Consider the following 8,786-nt stretch of genomic DNA (forward strand, 5'->3'; position numbering starts at 1 on the left):
TAACTAGCTGTGCAAAAAAATATGATGTAAGACAAATTAGAAAATCGGATAAAATAGTTTTACGAAATATATTTTCTAAGTGAGCATTATAATGAAAGTTTTTTTAATGAACTTGATTGTGAAGGCACGTACAGATTTTTGACATAAAATACTGCTATATACCTAAATCATTATGTGAATAACACCAAATCCAGGAATATTTATAAACAACAACAAAACATCTTCAAAGATTGTTTACTGTAGTTGCAGAATGCTAGATGCTATAGCCTATTCATCAAAGGCTTGCAAACAACAATTCACCTGCCAATACTGGTTCATCCGTAGAATCATGGCTTACCTATTTTAAACACTGTATTTACTAAGTAAGATAATGAGCTAAAGTATTAAGTCCAAAGGTTTGTTGTCAGATGTGGTGAAAATACCACACATATCGCAGCTGATGAGACAAAACTGTTTGAAAAATATTTTATTTTCATACATATATTGGAGATATGGCGTGTTATTGGACTAGAATCCACTACAAGACCTCGAAATAGCACACCAACCTGATGTTGACAAGTGCTGGTCGACCTTCAAAAATATGAAAATAAACGTGTTTCTGATTAAGAGTGGAAATGAATGTTGTGGTCATGTAAAATGCTCCATATTACCAAGAAAACATACAGGAACCACAGATAAATGATATCTATTGACTGACAGTTTTTCTGAAATTAATTCCCCTTTTCTATTGAGACACCGTAAAACTAAAAGCGATGGAGAGACAGATCGGTGAAGTGATGGATAGATTTGGAGAGGATTGGAGCAGGACGGGTAACGGGAAGGACTGAAAGCTGGGGCGAATGGCGAAAGACCGCAGAATTTGTGGACGATGCCAAATTGTTCCAATACTGCAAAACTAGAGTCATTAGGTGGAAGAAGTGACATCCAGTGAAGTCACCATCAACTCTACTCCGCGTGTAGCAGAATTTATTAGCAGAACACATCGTTAAAGTAAATTATATTATTATCATTTCCTCATGGCACGCTCTGAGATGGTTTTTTTTATCAATATTTAAATACCCAATTATCGCGTGCCTGCATGTCCGTGGTCAGTAATAATTGGAGCCAAGATTCGTGAAAATTGACATAAACACATTTTACAGAATTTAAACACAACATGACAGATATACAGATGCACCTAAACATGGATACAAGTACCTATAGGCGTATGAGCAAACGAATTTAAGCTAAGAAATAGCGGAATATGTTATTTTTAAAGCATTCGAAGCATCGATGAAATATTTGAATAAACACGCCCCCACAACACACTTCGAACGGTTTGTGATTCACTAATTTATTTTGAAAATAAAACATAATTTTGTTAATTTTGGTTGACAAGCCGACATTCTTTTATCTCAACTCCTCTAAAACTTTTCACCAATTTGCAGCCGATATGATTTTGATGCATAAGCTTTTTTAAATGTTAATACGCGCACAGTCTCAAATGTTCCTAACCGTCTGGAGCTAGTGAATTGGGGTATGCTGTGAGGCTGAAGGTAGTGAGGAGGGGAAGAATATGTGTAAGATGAAGTAAGGAAGTGTGAAACGTGCCGCAAATATACTATGTATAATTTTAAATGTGAATACGAACGCACAGTCTCAACTGTTCCTAATCGTCTGGAGCCTGTGAGACTATGGCATCTCCAATTGGAGTATGCTGTGAGGCTGAAGGTAATGAAGAGGGGTAGGAGATTGGTAAGATGAAGTGTAGAACGTGCCGCAAATATACTATGTATAATTTTAAATGTGAATACGAACGCACAGTCTCAACTGTTCCTAATCGTCTGGAGCCTGTGAGACTATGGCATCTCCAATTGGAGTATGCTGTGAGGCTGAAGGTAATGAAGAGGGGTAGGAGATTGGTAAGATGAAGTGTAGAACGTGCCGCAAATATACTATGTATAATTTTAAATGTGAATACGAATGCACAGTCTCAACTGTTCCTAATCGTCTGGAGCCTGTGAGACTATGGCATCTCCAATTGGAGTATGCTGTGAGGCTGAAGGTAATGAAGAGAGGTAGGAGATTGGTAAGATGAAGTGTAGAACGTGCCGCAAATATACTATGTATAATTTTAAATGTGAATACGAACGCACAGTCTCAACTGTTCCTAATCGTCTGGAGCCTGTGAGACTATGGCATCTCCAATTGGAGTATGCTGTGAGGCTGAAGGTAATGAAGAGGGGTAGGAGATTGGTAAGATGAAGTGTAGAACGTGCCGCAAATATACTATGTATAATTTTAAATGTGAATACGCACGTCCAGAGTCAACTGTTCCTAACCGTCTGGAGCCAGTGAGCCTACGGTAACCCCAATTGGGGTAGGTACGCTGTGAAGATGAAGGTAGTGAGGAGGGGTGGGAGATGGGTAAGATCAAGTGGGGAAGCGTGGAACGTGCGAAAAATATACTACGAATAATTTTAAATTAACAAATTGAACATAACAAGAATTAAAATTTATTAGCGCACTCCGGGAATTGGACCCCCCGAGCTTACCCCTTGACCACGGAAGGAATGTGACAAGCTAGCTATCCTTGGTTTGGACCATTTTAAATTCGGTCAAATAATATTAAAACAGGAACACCCTAGCTAACTTACACACGCTGACTGCCATTATTATAAGTTGACACAACAAATTAACAGTTAGTGTTTTATTCGCGAACGTGCGAGATATTTCCTTCATTTCGCAATTCGGTTAAGAGTTTTCCTCAACAGAGGAACATTTCAATGCTAATACATTGACGAGAAATGTTCAGAAAATATACGCATTTAGAAGATGTAACATATGTGAAGATTTCTGCAAAGATCACAGATACGTTCAATAGTAGTTACATACCCATAGCAGAATGGACAAGCAGAAAGAATGACATTAAACTTGATCTGGATACATAATATTACTATCTAAATATAGCACACTGAGAGTAAAACCACATTAAGTGCCAAAATTTATTTATGTTAATGTAAAAAAGTGTTTTTGGCTTGCTCTTAATGATTTAGAAAACAAGATAGATAATGTTGACTACCTCTCAAGAAGAAGAATCAAGATCATTATTGAAATTCACTTGTCATTGTAACTATCAAGAACATGCGAATTGCAATTGTTTCAAATTTGTCAACATATTTTGTTGTTATGTGTGTCTATGCTTTGAAAAATTTTGCAAAATGTTTTTGGTATATTCTTGGTGGTTTAAAAAGAATTGAGTAATTTAAAAAAAAATTGATAACTTTAATCACTGTAAATAGTAGCAGTTTCATAAGTAAGTTTTATACACCACCAAGAACAAATCAAAAATATTTTCTTTACATTAAAATTATGAACATTTTGCAATTTTCAATTTAAAATTTTATATCCAGTGCTAGATATTATTATATTTATTAAGTTGCGGAAAATTTGGCGTGTTATTAGTTAGATACCTTTCAAATTAGAACCACTTTAAAACTATTTAATAATTAGATTGATTGCTCAATAAGTAAGCTAATGAATAATTTCACTAATCACTAGGTGAACTATCATCCACTTTCATAAATTATATTATGGTAATGTACCAGTGTTTCTGCACTAGTCGCGTTTCACTACACTAAAGAAAGTGACCGACTGAGATGCCAACTGACCGACGCTTGGCTTAATACTGAATAGTGAACCTGAACGCCAATTGACCGCTTGTCAACAAGCCGATCATGTTGATTATGGGCGTATTAGCATATTGTGTATGAATGCAGGGATCGGTAATACAGGTCGGAGTGCGCTGATAAGGAGAAAAGAATATAAAACGGTTCTGCAGAGGTGCCTCAGAGGTAAGAGTACGATTCTCATAACTATATTCGATTTGATAACTATATTGGAACCTCTTCCTCTTTCTTGTTAATGAACCGTTATAAGCGTTTAAAAAGAAGAAGAATGTTTGAAAAGATGGTTTGGAAGATGGAAGGAGATACGCAAATAAAAATTTTAGAGGGAGCGGGCTAATATTTATTTATTTTGGTTCCATGATAACTCAACACAGTGACGATTCAACACATTTTTAAAAAGTGATATAAAGTCATTAGAAACGATGAAAATTTTTTTTTTTAACCTAACCTAACCTAACCTACTTAACCCAGTTAATAAAGTTTTTGTTTCATCACATTCCATGACTTTATATAACTTTTTAAAGATGTGATGAATTATCATTTTTAATGATTTATCCGGTCACCTATTAATATGCGTAAGCGACTGTTGACTGTTAAGTAGTATTTAAAGAAACACTTGATTTTTTTTCATGCCTGTGGCATTTTAAATAACACAACCAGCTGTGTTAGTTATAATTTTTGTAGCATACTTTGCTATTTTTTTTTGTTATCAAGGGAATTTCAAATAATTTATTTTTCAACTATACAGGGTGTATCGGCACTAACCCGACAAACTTTAACCAGCTATTCCTTAGCACATTTGGAGTAAAAAATGTTATGGGCATTTTGCTGTCCGGTAGCATTTTTTTTTCAATTAAAAACAAAAAAAAATAAAAATTTCCACACTACATCACTGTCATTGGCATTGCTTTTCGTGTTCAACAGCTGTTATAAGCAAAGTATGTCGAAAAGCGTCTTCGCTCTTTCGCACACACTAAATAATAGTAGTTAAAAATGAGACGAATGGTGCCGTGCCATTTCGTTGTTATTGTAAAAGTGCGCCAATATAGGTACACACGTACATTATTCAACGGAATTCGAATAAAATATTGCCAGATGGGTTTTCAAACTTTGACAAAGGATAATACAGTGGTGACATGTGGTGAAAATATGAATAGTAATTTTTTTATTAAAAAAAAACGTTACCGGACAGCAAAGTGCACATAAGATTTTTTACTCCAAATATACTAAGGAATAGCTGGTTAAAGTTTGTAGAGTACGTGCCGATACACCCTGTATAGAGATTAGCTTAAAAAATAACAAATATTATTTTTATGAACTTATGAACTTAACCTAAGATGGAGAAAATTATTTGTTGAGAACCATGTACCAATATAAAAGTGAATTCATTCACTGCGGCTGAACCGTGATCTGATTTTAAAAGGAAAATTCCAGGAAACATTATTCCAAAATAACAGTGAAAATACATGTTCATCAGATTTGACACTGACACAAATCGATTTAAGTCGATACAAACATTAAAATTGTAAACAACAAGAACATACACAAACATAAAAGAAGGACGTGCAATGAAATTAGGCTACCAAAAAAGGACAAGGCGAATACTCAGAATAGTATACTATATAAAGGGATGAAATACTATAACGCGCTGCCGGAAAACCTAAAGTCTACCCCAATTGGAAAGTTCAAGATGTTGTGTAGGAGCCACATCAAGCAAGAAAAAATATAGTATATGTATATGTAACAAATTAATTAGTAGTTTGTAAACTTAAATGTAGAAATTACTAAAATAAAATTAATAAATAAATATTTTTTGTAAATAAATAAAATGAACAAATAAATATTCCATCTTTGGCCAGTAGGGTGTATCGAAATATATATTTTTTTGAAAATTCAAAATTTCAAGTTGATAAACGTTGTCTCTATGGAGTTATGGACTCACATATACTTACCACAAATCATGGCCCAATTGAAAAATATTTAAGTCTCCCGCAAGGGGAGGCCAAAGTATAAATTTCTTAAATATATATATTTTTCATATATTTTTTGTCATTACAAAAATAAAAAATAGTATAGTTTGTTTAAAAAAAACCGTTGTTAAATTCTATTAGATTTGTGGTTCCCAGCTCCACTGACACTAGACTAGTATCGAGGAGCGTTTTCACAAATTAAATACTACATAAACTTTTTTTTTCGTTCTGTCGTGGTCAAATTTATGTGTTAGACACGAAGAATAATAAGAAAGATCAATTCATTTGTGAAGAACCACCTTTACTTAAAAAAGTTTTCACTAAGCAAAACACCAATATATTTTAGTTATTAGACCGGTCGGTATCCGAGTTGACATCGCGCTTGGGTCCCACTCGGGCGTAGTGTGTTCAATTCCTCGGCTGGCTAAGTCCTCCATCACAACACAAGCAACATTTTCAGCTTACAGTGGTGGTAGTAGGAGATTTTCAAATATTGTCAGGTTATTCGTAACCCGGGAATGTGTGTCTTTCTTTAAAAAAAAAAGTTCTACAGTAAAATGATTGTTTTTAGTAAAAATAAAAATTGATTTTTGCTCAATCTATCAAAGTACCTACATCGACCGAAGAAATAAATATAAAGTTGATACGCTTAAGTAGTAATTACCCAGGCAAAAATTTTGCTAGGGAATCAAAAATATATTTTTTTTTACATAACTGGTGGCTTATTCAGAAACATTAAAATAAGATAATAATGACTCTTTTACATTATTGTGTGTACACTCAACTAGTTCATTCACGCTGTGAAAAATAATCCTTTTCTATTACACTTAAAACACATAAATATATTGATATTTTAAAATTCTAAATAGCCATTTCGGAGACACCTACATAAAGAATAAGAATGAGAAAATCGTTTGGGGTACATATTTCTCTGTGCGAAAACGCTCCTCAATTTATTAAAATAAGCTAAATTTGTTAATAAATGAAACAAGATAACTGTGTTTGAACCACTATATATTTAGTTTTTAATAAATGCCGACCGGTTTCGGAGCAACCGTTTCTTTTGCTTTTTCTTAGGGCAAAATAGTATGTATTTTTCCCGGAGGAAGGAACGGTTTTTCCGAAACCGGTCGGAGTTTATTAAAAAATAAATGGATGGTGGTTCAAAACAAGTTATCTTGTTTCATTTATATATATAATGGATATACAGAGTTATAGCTATTCCAAAAATATTGAATTGTTAAAATTACTCAATTTTAATCCAAGTGCGGGCGACCGAAACCTAGCATTAGATTTTTTAGGCCAAGTGAGGGGGATCCAAAACTTGCATTAGATTTTTTAGGCCAAGTGCGGGGGATTCAAACCACGCATTAGATTTTTAGGCCAAGTGCGGGAGAACCAAACCTTGCATTAGATTTTTAAGCTAAGTGCGGGAGACCCAAACCTTGCATTAGATTTTTAGGCCAAGTGCGGGAGGACCAAACCATGCACTAGATTTTTAGGCCAAGTGCGGGAGACCCAAACCTTGCATTAGATTTTTAGGCTAAGATTGCTGATTTTTATGTACTTTTATTTCACTCCCTATTGGTTAAAGTTTTCAACTTGTAAAAAAACACTTAATATCTACATAAATAACCTAAACGTTGGTATCTATGTGTCCGCAGAGACAAACTTTTATTAAAAAAAGATTTTTTCCATACATCATGTGCCAGTAGTTACTATCGTAAACAAGCACCCTTGGGCAGAAAGCAATTAGCATCTATATTTAATGCAGGTTACCTGTGTTCAGATTTCCATTTTCCATTTGCCACCCCTGGCCGGCCAATCAAGACATACATTTTATCATAAAGTTGATCTGTAAGCGATTTCGATATTAATTCTGTGTAAAATCTCAGTATTGCTATTTTGAAAGCAATACTGAGAATTCCTGCCTGAATCTCCAAGCTTTTTATAACCTGTAGCGCAATTAATTAAGAGTGGGAATTCCTCCATTACCAGATAAGTAATTGTAATATTTATTATTATTAATAACACCAGAGAAGTTTGAAGGAAGGTTCCAGTATTAAAAATAAACCGAATTAACCCGTGGCTAGATTTTTTTACTGAACATAAATGAATCATAAAGTGGGTTGTTATAATGTTTATTTATAGACAAACTAGTTTTATTACGGCTACTCGGCTTCCTCCTTTTGGATATATTGAATGATAAAATGTAACTAGCGCAGACCCGTGTAAAATCACTGGATAGTGTGAATTATCGACAAATCAGTTCCAATTTTGAAAATCTTTCAAATTAAAATAATTTTCCATTAAAAATATTACATTGTATTATAGGTAAGTCTTGTATGAATTCTTCAAATAATTAGTTACAATTTTGAAAATGACTCTTAAGGCGAAGCTTAATGCCAAATCACTATTTTGATTAATCTTTATAATGAATTGGTTTACATTATCAATACCAAATACCCTTTAGATAATTGATACCCTTTAGATAAACCCTTTAGATAAATTGAAGGTTTTCCTATCGTTTCGCTTGAGTAAAATACAAATAAAAAATAAATTACCAAATAAAAAATATAAATGTAAACTATTTTTTCAATAGAAATGTATGAACTCATAAACGAAACAACTTTAAAAAAATACAGTATTATGGCTAAGATTATCTGTGACAGTTTTACTTGATTAACTTTTTTGCTTTCTTATAAAATTATTTAATAGATAAATATAAACCAGTTTTGAGCTTGAAATCGAACGTTTCTAGACTCCGTTTGTCAAGCCATTTAATGCCTATTACCTACAATATAAGGTATACCAAGAATATGCACATTTTTGGCTTGTAGCTTCCTCTTAAATTAAAAATTTGAGTTCATTGAACCTGGTTTCACGCAGGACTAACTAACGCACAGCACGTACAGCCTAAATAAGTATGTTTTATGATGATCATTTTCATGTTATTTTCTATTTATCCCATAAAAATATGGTTGAAAGAAAGAAAAAGTTGAATAAACAAAACAATTTATTATTTTCTTGATATATTTCGATCCTTTTCTGAAATATTTTTTCTCATTGAAAAGTACGGAAAGAAAAATAATTTGACTTCTTGTCGTTTTAAAAAAATTTAGATAGATATTTCACAGCACCAAAGCTT

The sequence above is a fragment of the Hesperophylax consimilis genome, chromosome 21 (genome assembly GCF_061612785.1).
Source record: "Hesperophylax consimilis isolate HC1 chromosome 21, BYU_Hcon_1.0, whole genome shotgun sequence".
Lineage (NCBI taxonomy): Eukaryota > Metazoa > Arthropoda > Insecta > Trichoptera > Limnephilidae > Hesperophylax > Hesperophylax consimilis.